This window comes from Symphalangus syndactylus, chromosome 20 (genome assembly GCF_028878055.3).
Source record: "Symphalangus syndactylus isolate Jambi chromosome 20, NHGRI_mSymSyn1-v2.1_pri, whole genome shotgun sequence".
In the NCBI taxonomy this organism is placed as follows: Eukaryota; Metazoa; Chordata; class Mammalia; order Primates; family Hylobatidae; genus Symphalangus; species Symphalangus syndactylus.
In genome coordinates, this window is record NC_072442.2 from 51,772,515 (window position 1) to 51,791,149 (window position 18,635).

At 47.6% G+C, this 18,635-nt stretch overlaps 1 pseudogene; it reads left to right on the forward strand.

Moving 5' to 3' along the window:
* The first annotated feature begins 13,583 nt into the window (after positions 1-13,583).
* Positions 13,584-17,811, forward strand: LOC129469817 (keratin, type I cytoskeletal 17-like; annotated as a pseudogene).
* Positions 17,812-18,635: the final 824 nt, after the last annotated feature.

Consider the following 18,635-nt stretch of genomic DNA (forward strand, 5'->3'; position numbering starts at 1 on the left):
CTCAAAGATCTTCAAACAGAGCTACCATTCGACCCAGCAATCTCATTACTGGATAGGTACCCAAAAGAAAACAAATCATTGTACCAAAAAGATATGTGCACTCATGTTTATTCCAACACTAGTCACAATAGCAAAGACATGGAATGAACCTAAATACCCATCAATGATAGACTGGATAAAGAAAATACGGTACATATACACCATGAAATACTACACAGCCATAAAAAAGAAGGAAACCATGTCCTTTGCAGCAAGATGGATGCAGCTGGAGGCCATTATCTTAAGCAAACTAAGGCAGGAACAGAAAACCAGATACTGTATGTTCTCACTTATAAATGGGAGCTAAACATAGAGTACACAGAGACACAAAGATGGGAACAACAGACACTGGGGACTCTGAAAGGGGTGAGGCAGGGTCAGGGACAAGGCCTGAAAAGCTAACCACTGTATACTATGATCACTACTTGAGTGATGGGATCAGTTGTACCCCAAACCTCAGCATCACACAATGTACCAATGTAACAAACCTGCACATGTACCCCCTCAATCTAAAATACATATATATCTCTCTCACACACGGAGAGAGAGAGGGATTGAACATAACCTATCATGCTGTACTTTGGTGAGGTAAAAAGAAAGTGATTTCAAGTAAAATGCATATGGCTACTGGTTTTCAAAAAGTCTATGAGTCATCTGACTTTCACCACTTTTTTTTGGCTTCCTAATTCTGAGAGAACAAGCCTATGAGGCATCATAGACAAACAGGTCTAGACACCATATTTTGTGAAGAGTAAATAAAGCAGACACATATTTATATTTCTAATTTTACAGAGATTTAACAATGAATAAAAATTACTCCAGGCAAAATGAGTTTTGGGTTTCATCAAATGTAAAATGTTTTGAAAACTAATCCAAAATATTCACACACACACACACACACACACACACACAATCACGCCAGTATGAAATACTATTCTTACGATCAAGATTAGAAACATCTTATTTTCTATCTCTTCCCTGCAATCTCATTATGACCAGGTTACATCATAAAAGGGCACTAATGAACATGTGAATTGCCTTTGCATATCCACTCTGGCAGCTGCCTCGGTCCATTTCTGTCAGGTAGGGGATAGCACAGGTGGCATCAGTGCAGTCATTCTTGAATGACTGCTCATTTTAACTGTTTTCTTCAATTTCCTGTCACCATTCCTATCTCCTTTATGCTAAACCTCCTGCAGGCAGCCACCTCCCTCTAGCTTTTTATTCTTTCCAGTGTTCTTGGCAGCATGGCTGACGGGCTGGGGAGGCTGTAACCAAGGGGCCTTCCTTCATGGTATGGTCCAGCCTTGGAAAGGGGCAGAGGCAGAATGGACAGGATAGCAGGAAGAACAAACAGCGGTCTGAGGTGAGTTTATACTTTGGGAGCCCCTATTACTGGTCAGTAACACGACAGGTTTTCTCTTCTTTTTTTCAGACAGGGTCTCCCTGTCACCCAGGCTGAAGTGGAGTTGTGCTATCACAGCTCATGCAGACTTAAACTCCTGGGCTCAAGCAATCCTCCTGCCTCAGTGCTGGTATTCTTTTTCTTTTTTTGACATAAAGTGAAAAGAAGGTAATGGCAGTGGCAGATACAAGATATATATATAATCTGGGTAGATTCTGGTTTTAAGACATATGACTGCTGATATGACGGAGACTCCCAGCCCTGCTAATTTACTATCTGGGCTAGGTCTTGGCTGAGGCTGGGATTTCCCTGCCAGCTTCTTTCTTTCTCTGTCCCCATCTCCCCAAAAGGCTTGAGGCTAGGAAGGGAGTGTTGTGGTGCCAGAATCTTCTAAAGGTTTAGCAAAATATTTTAAGAATGCAGTAAGAGTTGGTGATTTTAAAGAGGGTTTCTATTTAGTGTGAAAGATACAACAATAAAGCTCTTGCAGGAAAACATAGGACAGTATCTTCATGATCTTGGAATAAACAATGTCTTACACAGAATACAAAAAGCATTAACCGTTAGAGAAAAGATTGATGAATTAGACTTAAGAACTTTGTTCATCAAAAGAACATTTAAGGCACACTGGATGAAGGTATTTGCCACACAATTATTTGACAAGGGACTTATACCAAGAATACATAAAGAACTCTTAAAAGCAGTAAGGAAGATAATGACAATCTGATTTTTTTTTTTTTTTTTTTTTTTGAGACAGAGTCTCTCTCTGTCGCCCAGGCTGGAGTGCAGTGGCACAATCTCGGCTCACTGCAACCTCCACCTCCCAGGTTCAAGAGATTCTCCTGCCTCAGCCTCCCAAGTAGGTGGGATCACAGGCGCCCACCATCACGCCTGGCTAATTTTTGTATTTTCAGTAGAAACGGGTTCACCATGTTGGCCAGCCTGGTCTCGAACTCCTGACCTCAGGCTATCTGCCCACCTCGGCTTCCCAAAGTGCTAGGATTATAGGCATGAACCACTGCTTCCAGCCGACAATCTGATTTTATAAACAGGCAAAAGTTCATGTTCTGCTTACAGGCCAATAGATCTCACCCCCCAAACAAACAAGGATGATGGTTTCCAGCTTCATCCATGTACCTGCAAAGGACATGAACTCATCCTTTTTTATGGCTGCATAGTATTCTATGGTGTATATGTACCACATTTTCTTTATCCAGTCTATCATTGATGGGCATTTGGGTTGGTTCTATGTCTTTGCTATTGTAAATAGTGCTATAATAAACATACGCGTACACGTGTCTTTATAGTAGAATGATTTATATTCCTTTGGGTATATACCCAGTAATGAGATTGCTGGGTCAAATGGTGTTTCTGGTTCTAGATCCTTGAGGAACTGCCACACTGTCTTCCACAATGGTTGAACTAATTAACATTCTCACTAACAGTGTAAAAGCATTCCTATTTCTCCACAGCCTCATCAGCATCTATTGTTTCTTGACTTTTTAATAATTGTCATTCTCACTGGTGTGAGATGTTATCTCACTGTGGTTTTGATGTGCGTTTCTCTAATGATCAGTGATGTTGAGCTTTCTCTCATATGTTTTTTGGCTACATAAATGTCTTCTTTTGAGAAGTGTCTGTTCATATCCTTTGCCCACTTTTTGATGGGGTTGTTTTGTCTTGTAAATTTGTTTAAGTTCCTTGTAGAGTCTGGAAATTAGACCTTTGTCAGATGAATGGATTGCAAAAATTTTCTCCCATTCCATAGGTTGCCTGTTCACTCTGATGGTAGTTTCTTTTGCTGTGCAGAAGCTCTTTAGTTTAATGGGATCCCATTTGTCAACTTTGGCTTTTGTGGAAATTGCTTTTGGTGTTTTAGTAATGAAGTCTTTGCCCATGCCTATGTCCTGAATGGTATTGCCTAGGTTTTCTTCTAGAGTTTTTGTGGTTTGGGGTTTTACATTTAAGTCTTTAATCCATCTTGAGTTAATTTTTTTATAAGGTGTAAGGAAGGGGTGCAGTTTCAGTTTTCTGCATGTGGCTAGCCAGTTTTCCCAGCACCATTTATTAAAGAGGGAATCCTTTCCCCATTGCTTGTTTTTGCCAGGTTTGTTGAAGATCAGATGGTTATAGATGTGTCTTGTTATTTTTGAGGTCTCTGTTCTGTTCCATTGGTCTGTATCTCTGTTTTGGTACCAGTATCGTGCTGTTTTGGCTACTGTATCCTTGTGGTATAGTTTGAAGTCAGGTAGCATGATGCCTCTGGCTTTGTTCTTTTTGCTTAGGATTGTCTTGGCTATACAGGCTCTTTTTTGGTTCCACATGACATTTAAAGTAGTTTTTTTCTTTGGATTTATGTCCAATGTATGACCAGTTTCACGATATTGATTCTTCCTATCTATGAGGATGGAATGTTTTTCCATTTGTTTGTGTCTCCTCTTATTTCCTCGAGCAGTGGTTTGTAGTTATCGTTGAGGAGGTCCTTCAAGTCCCTTGTAAGTTGTATTCCTGGGTATTTTATTCTCTTTGTAGCAATTGTGAATGGGAGTTCACTCATGATGTGGCTCTCCGCTTGTCTATTGTTGGTGTATAGGAATGCCTGTGATTGCTGCACATTGATTTTGTATCCTGAGACTTTGCTGAAGTTGCTTATCAGCTTAAGGAGTTTTGGGGCTGAGATGATGGGGTTTTCTAAATACAGAATCATGTCATCTGCAAACAGAGACAATCTGACTTCCTCTCTTCCTATTTGAACACCCTTTATTTCTTTCTTTTGCCTGATTGCCCTGGCCAGAACTTCCAATACTATGTTAAATAGGAGTAGTGAGAGAGGGCATCCTTGCCAGACTTATCTTTAAAGAAAGCATTTACCAAACACATATCTGAAGAAGAACTTGCATGCAAAATATACCAAGAACTTGTGAAATTCAAAAGTAAGAAAATAAACTACATTTAACAAATGAACAAATATATGTAGCAATACCTCCTAATAGTAGATATTCTGATGGAAAATAAGCACATAAAGACAGGTGAACACTAGGGAATTAGGAGAAAAAAGTAATGCACTGTACATTAAGGAAAGCAAATTAAAACAGCAATGAGATAGATAGCCTATACATCGATTAGGACAGTTACATAAACAACAAACAAGCAAAAGCCAGCACTACCAATCCTTGGCGAGAATACAGAACACGAACTCTCCTTCATTACTGGGGAGACTGCATAATGGCATAGCCACTTCACAAGATAGCATGGCATGTTATTGCAAAGGAAACTGCAGCATCACATAGTATGCAGCAACCGTGCCCCTACACATCTACCCAACTGGTGTGAAAACACATCCACATACAAGCCAACAAGAAAATACACACAGCAGCTTTATTCACAATGATGAAAACCTGGAAGGAATCAAATCGTCCTTCAGTGAACACATAACCAAACTGTGTCGCTTGTAACCCGAGGCAGGAACAGGTGGTGGAGACACGAGACCTTTAGGGTGCAGCAGAGGAAATGGGGACAGACACATGAGAAGGCAGCACTGCAGCCACAAGGATTTCAGATACAAAAGGAAGACACTGACCACAGGCACGTGGTATGGCAGCACTTGAGGACAGATATGTCTGCAGGCACAGGGCAGCTGGGGAATGAAGACACTTGAGGATGGATATGGACCTCTAGGTGATGAGTGAAGACCCAGGTATCCTAACATGGGCCACATGGACAAGGAATGGATACATGTGGGGGAAGACATGGGCTACGCGCAGAGGGACCAAAGACAAATGAAGACTGGCATGGGAGGCAGACGCAGGGGAAGGAGACAATCTAGGCAAGATCTGTACTGCAAGCTGAGAGGACGGCAAAACCTGACAACACACAAGGGCAGACATGGAGAGAACCTGCAGAATTCAGGCACTGGGATGGAGATGCACAAAGCATGGCATGTTTGCAGGGACACAAGAGTGAAGACATTGGGAGACAGACAGTGCTGCAGGCACAGGGGTTGGAAACAGCTGAGTGCATACAGGAGATGCTTAGATCAGAGCTTGGTGGAAACATACACCCTAAGTGAGGATGTCAGAACAGAGAGAGACTGAAAATCAATCATCTCAGCTCCTTCTCAGGGATCAAAGCTAAGGAACAATCAAACTGGAAGTATACCGAATAAAGGCAATAAAAAACATAACAGCAGACATCAATAAATACGTAAAAAATAAAGCACAACAAAAACAAACCAACAAATAACATCAATAAACCATCAGTCAATGTGATTAAGAAAAAGAGAAGTTAACACAAACCATCAATATCAGAAATCAACACAGACACATTCTTCACTGGGCCTGTGGACCTTAACAAGAACTTAAGAGGACTTTGTGAAATATGTGGGTCTAAAAATTCAACAGAGAACAAAACGCACCACATTTAAAAACCAACTTACCCAAACTGACCCAAACATAACATGAAATAGAAAAACTCCTGGTCTACTAAACAAATTGAATAAATTCTTGGAAAAAAAAATCAAACCAACAAACAAAAATGTTCCACAAGTAAAACTCCCAGCTCATAATTATGGAATAGTCCATACAAAGAAAAACACTAAAATGAAAATAAAGATAATATTTTTAAAATTTTTTGTGTAGCTGGCATTACATTGAGGACACAATTGGACCAGGACACATTATGGAACACAAATGAATAAAATTATGTCACCTCTTTCATAAACAGTATGTATCTCCTTTTTAATAAACAGAGCAGGGGCCGGGCGCAGTGGCTCATGCCTGTAATCCCAGCACTTTGGGAGAACGAGGTGGGCAGATCACGAGGTCAGGAGATCCAGACGATCCTGGCTAACATGTGAAACCTCATCTCTACTAAAAATACAAAAAAAAAAAAAATTACCCGGGCGTGGTGGTGGGTGCCTGTAGTCCCAGCTACTTGGGAGGCTGAGGCAGGAGAATGGCATGAACCTGGGAGGCAGAGCTTGCACTGAGCCAAGATCACACCATTGCACTCCAGCCTGGGCAACAGAGCAAGAGTCCATCTCAAAAAAAATAAATAAATAAAAATAAATAAATAAATAAATAAACAGAGCTACAAATATTCTAAGCAAAATATTATATGAATGAAGCCACCTACGAAAACACAGTAGATCAATACTAAATGGAATATACACCAAAATGCAAGGTCCTTAACATTCAAAATAAATCATGTAAGTCATCCCACTAGCAGAAAAATACAGGAGAAAATAGTAAGATCATTTAGCTGAAAAGTTTTTTAAAGCATTTAATAAAATTTAAAATTGAACCACAAACACACAAAAAAAACTTGAGTAAAATATAAAAAGAGGATGGGCCAGGCGCGGTGGCTCACACCTGTAATCCCAGCACCTTGGGAGGCCAAGGCAGGCGGATCACCCGAGGTCAGGAGCTCGAGACCAGCCTGACCAACATGGAGAAACCCCGTCTCTACTACAAATACAAAATTAGCTGGGCATTGTGGCACATGCCTGTAATCCCAGCTACTCGGGAGGCTGAGGCAGAAGAATCGCTTGAACCTGGGAGGCAGAGGTTACAGTGAGCTGAGATCGAGCCATTGCACTCCAGCCTGGGCAATAAGAGCAAGACTCCATCTCAAAAAAAAAAAAAAAGCAACTTCCTTAATTTGATGAAATCTGATAAAGTCTAATACTAGCCAATAACAAATAACACAATTAACAGAGAATTATGGGAAGATTTTTCCCCCAGTGCAGGACCAGACGAGGATGCCTGCTATCACTCTTTAATCAGCATCATAGTGGAGAAACAACACAGTAAGAAATAAAAAGGCATTAGGATTAATTTTTAAGCCAAAAAAATTGTCATTATGTGTATACGACACTATTACATGCCTAGACAATCCCTGAAAACCCCAAAACTGTTACAATTAATAACTCACTGGATACATTATCGTTATCAACCAGATTACTATATATTAGTATGAAACCAATAGAAAATAATGATCAAACTAGAAAACAAGTATCTATGACAAAAATGAGCCAATAAAGGATCAATTTGCAGATTTAAGATAAATCCTTCAAATCAGCTTAAAAAAAAAGGACCCTACAAAAACATGCACAAAATGAGCAAAGCATATGAAGAAAAGGCACAGAAGCCAATAAACATTTGCTAAACTCTACCTCACATGAAACCCGCCACTGCAAGTTCCAGGTGAGAGGATCCCTGCAGAAACACTGTAGGGCAGGATCCCAGGAGGCAGGACCACCGGGGAAGTGATGGAGTCCCTGCAGTGGGGAGGGTCTCAGGCCCAAGAGGGCCAGGTGGCTCCAGATCTCCTGCTCCAGCTTCCCCTTACTCCCCACACCAGGCATAGCCCCACGTGAGTGCCCCGATGCAGGGAGGATTCTGACTGGCCATGTCTTCTCTGCCACTGTGCAGCCTGCTGAATGGCAGCCTCCTTGCCCATTACATCATTCCAGGCTTCCCTTTCATGGGTCACCTTCTCCCTCCCAACACAATGCCAGAACCCACCCCAGGAGGATAGGGACCGGGAACCAAACTGTGGCACCATGAGTGGAGACCCTGGAGGCAGACATGGGTGTAGGCACAGAGTGGAAACATGCTAGGCCTGGCCGATGGGTGACAAGCACAGAGGATGGGGACATTCAAGGGCAGACACGGGCTGCAGGCACAGCAGAGAAGACCTGGGCTACAGTCACAGGGGATCCAGACAAAAAGAGAGCTCGCTGGCTACAGCTGCATGGCAGAGAGGCACACCAGGGACAGACATCGGTACAGGTGCAGGACAGAGGAGTAGGTGAAGGTTGGTGTGGGCAGGGGGCACAGAGATAAAGACACCTGAAGGTAGATGTGGCTGTAGGCTGAAGGGTGGAGTCACAAGAGTCCTAATGTGGGCTGCATGGACAAGGGCTGGACACACAGGACGACAGGCATGGGAAGCAGGCACACTCAATGACAGGCCTCTGCTGCAGTAACAACAGATGGAGACACTCAACGAAAGAGACTGGCTGCAGGTACAAACACTGGGGATAGGAGTTTTGGGCATAGTCTCCTGGGAGAAATGATCCAGAAAAAGGACAGAAATGGGCTGAAGGCACAGGGGAAGGAGACACACGAATGCAGACATGGCCCAAAAAGCATGGATGAAAACACTGACTGTGGACATGGATTAGGGGGACAGAGAATGTAGCAAATGTTAAGCTGGCATGGGCAGAAGCTCATGGGACAGACAGACAAAAACATCAGAATGGGCTGCAAACACAGGGATTGAGACACAGGAGGACTGCTACTGCCTGAAGGCTAAGGAGATGGCAACATTCAAGGCAAGCAATGTGCTGCAAGCACACAGGATGGAGACTCACACAGCTGGCACGGGCTGCAGGAGCAAGAAATGGAGACTTCTGACAGGGCATAAAGTGAAGGCAGAGGACAGACCAGGTGACAATACACAATGGCAGACATGGGCTTCAGTCATTACAGGATGGTGATACTGTCGAGAAGATACAGGCTTCAGGCACGATGGAGACACACAAGGCCTGGCATGGCTGTAGGAGATACAGGGTGGAGACACTGGGAGGTCAATGCGGCTGCAGACACAGGGTTTGGAAACACCTGACAGAAAATGTGGGCTGCTTAGAGAGAAATTTACAGCCTTAAAGGAATGTGTCAGAATAGAAAAAAAGATTGACAATCAATCATATAAACTCCCTTCTCAAGAATTAAAAACGATCAAAATGAAACAATGCAGAATTAAAGTAATAAAGAGCAGACATCAATGAAATAGGAAAAAAAAATGCAACAGAAATAAATCAAGGATAAAAGTTGGTTTATAGGGTCAGGCGCGGTGGCTCACACCTGTAATCCCAGCACTTTGAGAGGCCGAGGCGGGCGGATCACGAGGTCAGGAGATCAAGACCATCCTGGCTAACACAGTGAAACCCCATCTCTACTAAAAAATACAAAAAATTAGACGGGCGGGGTGGCGGGTGCCTGTAGTCCCAGCTACTCGGGAGGCTGAGGCAGGAGAATGGCCTGAACCTGGGAGGCGGAACTTGCAGTGAGCTGAGATCGCACCACTGCACTCCAGCATGGGCGACAGAGTGAGACTCTGTCTCAAAAAAAAAAGTTGGTTTATAAATATTAATACACTTAATAAACCACTAGTGAAACTAAGGCAAACAGAAAAGACACAAAAAACCAATATCAGGAATCAAAACAGAAGCTTGCTCTATAGAGCAGGGTATTAAGACACTAGGAGGGTTCTGTGAAATACTTAGGACTACAAGTTTGACAACAGAGATTTAAATAACATCACACTGAAAAATAAACTTACTAGGCCAGACATGGTGGCTCACACCTGTAATCCCAGCACTTTGGGAGGTTCGAGGCAGGTGGATCGCCTGAGGCCAGGAGTTCGAGACCAGCCCAGCCAACATGCCGAAAACCCATCTGTACTGAAAAATACAGCCGGGCACTGTGGCTCACACCTGTAATCCCAGCACTTTGGGAGGCTGAGGCAGGTGGATCACGAGGTCAGCCTGTCCAACACAGTGAAACCCTGTGTCTACTAGAAACACAAAAATTAGCCGGGCGTGGTGGCATGCACCTGTAATTCCAGCTACTCAGGAGGCTGAGGCTGGAGAATTGCTTGAATCCAGGAGGCGGAAGTTGCAGTGAGCCAAGATCGCACCACCGCACTCTAGCTTGGGAGACACAGCGAGACTCTGTCCCTCTAAAAATAAAAATAAAAATAAAAATAAACGTACTAAAATGGACACAGAAATAACATAAAACAAGAAAACTCGTACATATACCAAACGATTTGTATTATTAGAAGTCAAACCAGCCATCAAAAATACTGTTCCACATGGAAAATTCCATACCTAAAGAAATATTCCAAATATTTAAGGAAGAAAACACCTAAATTTCTCAGACTCTTCCAAAGAGAAGAAATATAGGAAATATTTTTCAGTGTTTTTTTTTTGTGTGTGTGAAGCCAACATTACGTTGACACCACAATCTGAACAGGACATTAGAAAAAAAAATTACAGGCCCTCTCTTTCATTAACAGAAATACAAATATTCTAAAACAATCATATCATATGAATTAAACCACATATGGAAATGTAACACATGGATACCAAGTGGGATATACTAAAAAATGCAGGATCGGTTAACATCCAAAAATAGTTCATGTAAAATATCCTATTTTCAGAAAAATAGAAGAAGAATATATGATTACTTACAGTATATGTAAAAAAAAGCATTTATTCAAATTCAACAATTAGTCATAACTAACTCTTAGCATATGTAAAAGAAAGCAGCTTCCTTAATTGGATTAAGTTTGTCTAAAATGAAATTACAGCAAACTACATAAGGAATACAGGATCACTGAAACCTTTTCCCTGAAATCAGAACCAGGCACACTGTGTTCAGGAGGTGTGATCGGGACAATAAAAGAAAATAAAGAAAAATAAAGGTGTAAGAACCAACATTTAAGCAATATAGCTGTTATTATATGTGGCTGACACTAAGTACATAAGTATTTAAGTACGTAAGTAAGTACGTAAGTACATAACTACATGTACATAAGTACACGAAAAACCCACCACAATCCAAAAATGATGGCTATGAATATGTGAATTAAGCCAGGTAACACGACACAAAATCAATCTACACAATCAATTAGTTTCTTATTTACCAGCAAAAAAGAAATGTGAAATAAAATTAAGGTACAATGACCAGACTAAGAAACAACTATCTGCACTAGAAATGACCCCATAAAGGATTAATTTATAGAATACCTTTTTAAATTATTCAAGTCAACGTGAGAACACAAATGACCCAACAGAAAAGCCAGCACTGAAAATGAAGACAAAGACGCAAAGGCCAATAAATATTCACAAAACGTCACTTCACTAACTTATTTCCAGTTCCAGATGACAGGAGGCCCTCAGGGACTCAGGAGGCAGGAGCACAGGGAGGTGACAGCGCCAGCAGCAGGAGGGCGGGCCTCTGTCTTGGCCCGAGCCGGCCACAGCTCCTGGTGGGCTGCGGGGGCCAGGAAGCCCGAGCAGCCTGGCGCTCCTGGCCCCTGCACACTTCCCTCCCTCCACGCCGTTCCTCTCTCTCTCTCTCTCTCTCTCTCTGTGCCTTGGGCCCCGTGGGATGCGCTCACATCCAGACTCACCAGGCCCGAGACGTTGGGAGAATGGAGAAGCGCCTGCAAGAAGAAAGTCCTCCAGGAACACCTGAAGGAAGCTTCGCCTGCACCTGGGACACCCTTCCCTGATGCTGGCCTCAAGGCAGGCGCACCGCACACGCTACCGGTCCATGACTACCACACAGTAGCCGAGCACGCCTCGACCAGCTGCGAACCCAGCCTCCACGAAGAGAAAATGGCGGACTGGGTCTTCGCCTCCCTTTTATAATGGCTGTGCTCAACCGCTGTATCTTGTAAGCTTGGTTCTGATTGGGTGAGACGGAACTTTTTTCGACAACTCTTATTGGATAATAGTCGCCATCTCTGACTGGATAATCTTAACTAATCAGAGTTGGAGACTTATCCAATCAGTGTTGTAGTACAGAGTCTGCTCTCATCCTATCAGAAAGAGGCTTCCAGGATATGTCATTTGAATACAGACATTATAAAAGGGAGGCAAAAATCTGCACCTGCCATGGAGGTTGGGCTCATGTGCTCCTCCGCATTGGAGTTAGCCAAGGAGCGTGTGCAGAACACTTGACTCGTAGGCCAGCCGTAGAGAAGGATGTCCCAGGTGCAGGCGAAGTTTTGTTCATATGTTCCTGGAGGATTTTTCCTGTGGCAAGCGCTTCTCCATCCTCCAGCATCTCAGGCCTGGTGAGTCTGGATGTGACCGCTTCCCATGGGGGACCCAGGCACTGAAAGATGCAAAGGAGGGTGGATGGAAGGGGAACGTGGGCAGGGCCCAGAGAGCATCAGGTTGCCTGTTTCACCAGGCACCCCTGCTCCGGTGCAAGGCACAGGCCGGCCAGGGACCCAGGGCCGGGCTTGGGGTGGTGAGCAGGGCAAGGTGGGGCTGTGGGGTGGGGCACATGGCCCACCCGAGGAGCCACATCTTGGGGAGCCCGGAGTGGGGAGGGGGCTGGCTGGAGTCTCTGCAAGAGCCTCTTCTTGGGCAATGTCCTTTAGGTTTCCTATGGGCTGAGACCTGAGATAAATGCCCCTCACCTGACCCTGAGGTCTCTTGGGGTACAGAAGGGTGAGAGGAGTGGAAGGGGGCATCCCCCTCTCAGTTGGTTTAGATCCTCTGTTAGCACAGCCCACCATTTCCCCATCCTATAGCTGAGCCCCTGTTTGCCCACCCCAGCCTGGAGTGTAAACCTGGGGAAAGGTTTACACGAGGAGACTGGTTTAGCAAGGGCTTCTAGGGATGGGGCAGGGTCAGAAGCTGATTGGATGGAACTGTAGCTCCTAGAGTGCATTCCTGGGTGTTAGGCTCTGCAAAATGGGCCAATGTGGACACTGCACCCCTCTGGAGCCCCAATTTCTTTATCTGCGATGTGGGTTGGTCTCCGAGGCTTGATGGCGTTTCTGTGCTGTGAGGTGGGCCTGGTGGGTTTGGGCTCAGTTTCCAAGGCAGGATTGGCTCTCGGTCCCCTCTTTCTCTTCAGCACCCAGCCCCAGGCCAGCACCGTGGGTGGAGCAGTGTGGGGTGAAAGACAGCGACTTCGGGGGGGTCACCTGACACTGCAACCCATTTCCCCACCAGACAGGGTTGAGGCGGGCCGGGCTGGCATGGTGGCTGCCTGGGAGGGCCTGGGGACGGTGAAGTTCTGCCTTCTCCTCTTCTCCGTATTAGGTCATGGGAAAGCGTAGCTGGAGGGCTCGCCCGAATCACAGGTGACGGGCCTGAGAGCAGTGGCACGCACATGCACATGCACGGCACTCAGCACGAGGATTTGGAGAAATGAGGCAAATTCCTAATGATGGGTGGGGAGGGGGTCCCCAGCCACCTGAGAGCTGGCAGGTGGCCCGTGATGATGAAAGCCCAGGGAAGCATGTGAACCCCGGCAGCCCTACACAACTTGGGGCCCCTCTCCTCTCCAGCCCTTCCCCTGTGTGCCTGCCTCCTGCCGCCGCCACCATGACCGCCACCATCCGCCAGTTCACCTCCTCCAGCTCCATCAAGGGCTCCTCTGGCCTGGGGGCGGCTCGTCCTGCACCTCCTGCCGGCTGTCTGGCGGCCTGGATGCCGGCTCCTGCAGGCTGGGATCTGCTGGTGGCCTGGGCAGCGCCCTCGGGGATAGCAGCTACTCCAGCTGCTACAGCTTTGGCTCTGGCGGTGGCTATGGCAGCAGTTTTGGGGGCGTTGATGGGCTGCTGGCCGGAGGTGAGAAGGCCACCATGCAGAACCTCAATGACCGCCTGGCCTCCTACCTGGACAAGGTGCGTGCCCTGGAGGAGGCCAACATTGAGCTGGAGGTGAAGGTCTGTGACTGGTACCAGAGGCAGGCCCTGGGGCCCGCCCGTGACTACAGCCAGTACTACAGGACAATCGAGGAGCTGCAGAACCAGGTAGGGCTTGCTGGTGGGAGGGGTCTCCAGGGGGCATGACTTCTTCCCCCCAACTCCTGCCCTGGCCAAAGGCCTGGAGTCCAGCCATAGGGTATCAGGGAGCCAAGGGTGGTTTGGCTGTGGCTTAGCTTCTGGGAACCTGCCTTGGGGCCCCTGTGTGGCCCACATCCCCCTTTTCTGGGGGCAGCAGGCTGAGTCAGGAACAAACAGGCCTCGTGGAGCCCCTTGGAGCCTCAGTTTCTCCCTGTTGGAGCTCCTCCACCTGGAGAGGTTGTAGGATGAGGCAGGAGGATGCAGATGGAGGGCTGGGCCGGTGAGCCGCTGGATGCGTGGTGTCTTGCTCCTTTGGAGCAGGGGTCAGCAGGAGGGGGTTTTGGGAGATGTGGAGTGGGGGTGTCTGATTGAGCTCTCGATAGCACCTGCTGCAGGGGGAGGCAGAAAGGAGGGGGTGGGACCTCAGGGTGGGGAAGGCCTCTGATGTGCCTTATTTGGGGATTTTTCTGGCTTCTTCTTTCCTCCTCCTGTCCCTTAAGACGGGCTCAGCAAACCCCGGGGGGGGGGGCTGCTGGCTGGAGCCCAGAGTTAGGGGTTAGGAGGGGTCCTGACTTCTGATTTGGAACCACTGTTTGGTGAGGGCTCCTTTAGCCTCCTTTCTGGGGAGCCTCTCAGGGGCACCCTCTAGCTGACAGTAAAACGACGGGGTTGCCCACATCTCCTCCCTTGTTCTAGAATTCTGGGACAGCTTCTGCCCTGCGGACATTTTCCCATTCTTTTCTGGTTGCCTCATACTCCCAGCCAGCTGTCTCTTCTCCTTTAAGGCTGAGCCTGGCATGGGGGTCTGGTGGGGTACTGAGTAGCGGGGGAAGAAGAGGCACCTTTCAGCCCTTCAGACTCCTGCTTGCCCCTCCTCTGCCAATAATACAGCACGGGGCAAGGGAGGGGCTGGGCGGGAAGAGAGGCCCCCAGGCAGGAAGATCTGCTCAGAACCCTGGTGTGGGCTCAGCCACCCCCATCCAGTGACCTGACTACTCTCCCATCTCCTCAGATCCTCACAGCCACCATGGACAACGCCAACATCCTGCTACAGATTTACAATGCCCATCTGGCTGCTGCTGACTTCCGCACCAAGTGAGTTCTAGCTGTGGGCTTGGGCAGCCTGGGCCAGCTGGGGGAGGATCTCAGGGTACCCCTCCTGACCCCAGGACTCCTTGGTTGCTTGTGGCAAGGCCCAGGAGCTCAGGGTGGGACATTCCTAGGAGCCCCACTCCTTAGTCCAGGATGCAGTAAAGGCAGCCAGTTCTGAAGGTTGCTGGGCTTAGGCAGGGAATATAAGAGAAGGAGGGGAGGTGGGAGGCAGAGAGAAGTAAGGAAGCTGATGGGCATGGGATCTGGCCCTGTGATGGTCCCGGGGCCCCAGGGCTGGAATTTGTTTCCACTAGACCCTCTCGTCAGCCCTTCCAACCCCTTAGAGTCCTGGCAAAATGAAGGCAGGTGAGCAGCCAGGACCTGGACCTGCAGGTCCAAGCAGCCTGGGCTGAAGTCCCTGATTCCCACCGCAGGTTTGAGACAGAGCAGGCCCTGCACCTGAGTGTGGAGGCCAACATCAATGGCCTGCACAGGGTCCTGGATGAGCTGACCCTGGCCAGAGCCGACCTGGAGATGCACATTGAGAACCTCAAGGAGGAGCTGGCCTACCTGAAGAAGAACCACGAGGAGGTGAGGTGGCTGGGGCAGAAGGTCAAAGATGCTGAGAAGTGGGTGGCAGAGCCCTGGGGCTGGGCCATGGCTGAGGCCGTGGGAGAAAGCAGAGCAGATGCACTGGGATTAGGCACCTTAGAGAGCTTCCCTGTCTGCAGAGCCCTGATCATTGGGGTCCAGCGTGCAGGGCAGACTCCTCTTTGTACCACACTGCTTCTCTGTACCCAAGGAGTCTCCCAGGGTCCCACAGAGGCTCCCTCTACCCGCCCTGGCCTCCCTCACGAGGGCAGGGGATAAGTAAGGAAATCCCCTTCTTGTCCCATTTCAAACTCTCAAAGCTGAACATCTACATAGAAGCTTGGAAATTAGAGGGGAAATTTTGGGGGCATAGGCCTAATAATTAGATTTTATTTTGGAGAGCGGTTGGTCTAATGGGGGAGATAGAGTCTGATGGTGGAGGCAATACTGAGCAGATGAATAAAAATCATTTAGAGGGTCAGATAGAGCAGAGGGAGAACAAAGGAGGGGTCCTTGTGGGGAGTGGGGTCCCCTCGTGGGGGAAGGCTTGGGAGTGAGAGGTCAGGATGGGTCCAGATGCACACATCCACATCCCCTTTTTCCATAGGAGATGAACGCCTTGCGAGGCCAGGTGGGCGGTGAGATCAATGTGGAGATGGATGCTGCCCCAGGCGTGGACCTGAGCTGCATCCTGAACGAGTTTCGTGATCAGCATGAGGAGATGGCAGAGAAGAAACGCAAGGATGCCGAGGATTGGTTCTTCAGCAAGGTGAGGGCTGCTGCAGGCCAGAGATATCTCTTAGGGGCTGGGGCTCAGGGGCCTTAGCACTGACAGTAAGCCCACAGCCAGGTGTCTTGGAGGTGCCCCCTCCTCAGCAAGCTGCATGGACCACAGGGTCACCCGCTGCATCAACAGACCTGGAGCTGAGCTCAAGCTGGGATCTAGGGGGTGGGTGGGGAGGTAGGGAGCCCCCACAGAATAAAGGCGGAGGGTAAAGACCTTGGGAGTCCTCACCTCTCTCTCAAGAAGTCAGGAACTAGCACCAAGAGCCAGGCTACATGTTCTGGCTGGTTCTCAAGTTTCTGGTCTGTGCCTCCCACACACAGGGATTAACCATAAAAAGTTAACATTTCAAATGGCATGTTTCTGGGCTTTGGGATATGGGAAGCTGGTGAGAAGGCACCACTCTCTCCACAGTTAGATTTGGGAGGAGGCCTGACTTGGGAGAGGGATCCAGGCTCACACCACCCTGTCCTGTGTCCTGTCTGCAGACAAAGGAGCTAAACCTCGAGGTGGCTACCAACAGTGAGCTGGTCCGGAGCGGCAAGAGCGAGGTTTTGGAGCTCCAGCGCACCATGCAGGCCTTGGAGCAGTCCCAGCCCAGCATGGTAGGAAGAGTCCTGTGCACAGGGGTGGGCCCAAAAGAGGACACTGACAACCCTCACTGACCCCTGGTCTTCCTGCCGTCCTGCAGAAAGCATCCCTGGAGGGCAATCTGGTGGAGACAGAGAACCGCTACTGCATGTAGCTGTCCCAGATCCAGGGGCTGATCGGCAGCGTGGAGGAGCAGCTGGCCCAGCTTCGCTGCGAGATGGAGCAGCAGAACCAGGAGTACAAGATCCTCCTGGATGTGAAGACGTGGCTGGAGCAGGAGATCGCCACCTACCACCACCTGCTGGAGGGCGAGAATGCCCAGTGAGGGGGGGCCTGGGGTCAGGGCTGGGGGCCTCTTGGCAGGCGTGGGGCTCTCAGACTCACATCTAATTTCCTCTCTCTTTTTTTTTTTCTTTCAGGCAGACTCAGTACAAGAAAGAACATAAGCATCTTTGTGGCTGAGGCCTTGGGGATTGGGTGCATGGGACAGGCAGCCCACCTGCACATTGCTGGGGCAGGGTCCCCAGGAGCTCCAGGAGTTGATGGCTGTCCCTCAGCAGGGGTGGGAGAAGTGATCCATTAGCACTGAGGATTGATACTCAGGAGAAGATCAAATGAGAGAGACACTGTCTGGTCTGATGGGGGTGGGGCAGGGAACTGGTCCTTACCTTGGAGATCCTAGTCTGATGGAGGAGACAGGTCCCAGCTCTGGACCTGTCATGGTCTCACGATCTTTGCTTTTGACAGCTTTTGGATGAGCAAAAACAGTCATGTCTCTGGGGACTCTAGCCTGATGGGAGATAGGGACATGGTCCTTGTCCTTCAAATTCCAGTCTGATGGAGAAGATATGATCCTAGCCCCAGGGTTCCTAGTCTAATGGAGGAGATAGGGGCCTGGTTTTTGTCTTGGTGATCCCAGTCTGATGGGGGAGATGGGAGCAAATCTATGTCCTGGAGACTGCAGAGAAATGGAGACGGATTTCATGGAGTCCACATGGCTCCTCCCTGGCAGGACACACTGGGTCAGAATCAGCTTCCCCGGCCAGCCCCCCAGGAGGCAGGGAGGCAGCTGCCCCATCTGCCCTGCAGTCCTGGGCCTCTCCAGCCTCAGCCCCCGGTTTCAGTCCCTTCCCCATGCTTCATGCTTCCCTTAAATGTAAAACCTAAAACTATAAAACTATAAAAAAAAAAAAAGAAGAAGAAGAAAGAAGAGTAAAAAGAGGGAGCCATGACTTCAAACTATACTACAGGGCTACTGTAAGCAAAACAGCATGGTACTGGCACAAAAACAACATAGACCAAATAGAGAACTCCGAAATAGTGCTGCATAACTGTAACCATCTGATTTTTGACAAAGTTAACAAAAACAAGCAATGGGGAAAGGAGTTCCCATTCAATAAATGATACTGGGATAATTGGCTAGCCATATGCAAAAGATTGAAACTGGATCCCTTCCTTACATCGTGTCTAAAAATCAACTCACAATGGATTAAAGACTTAAATGTAAAACCTAAAACTATAAAACTATAA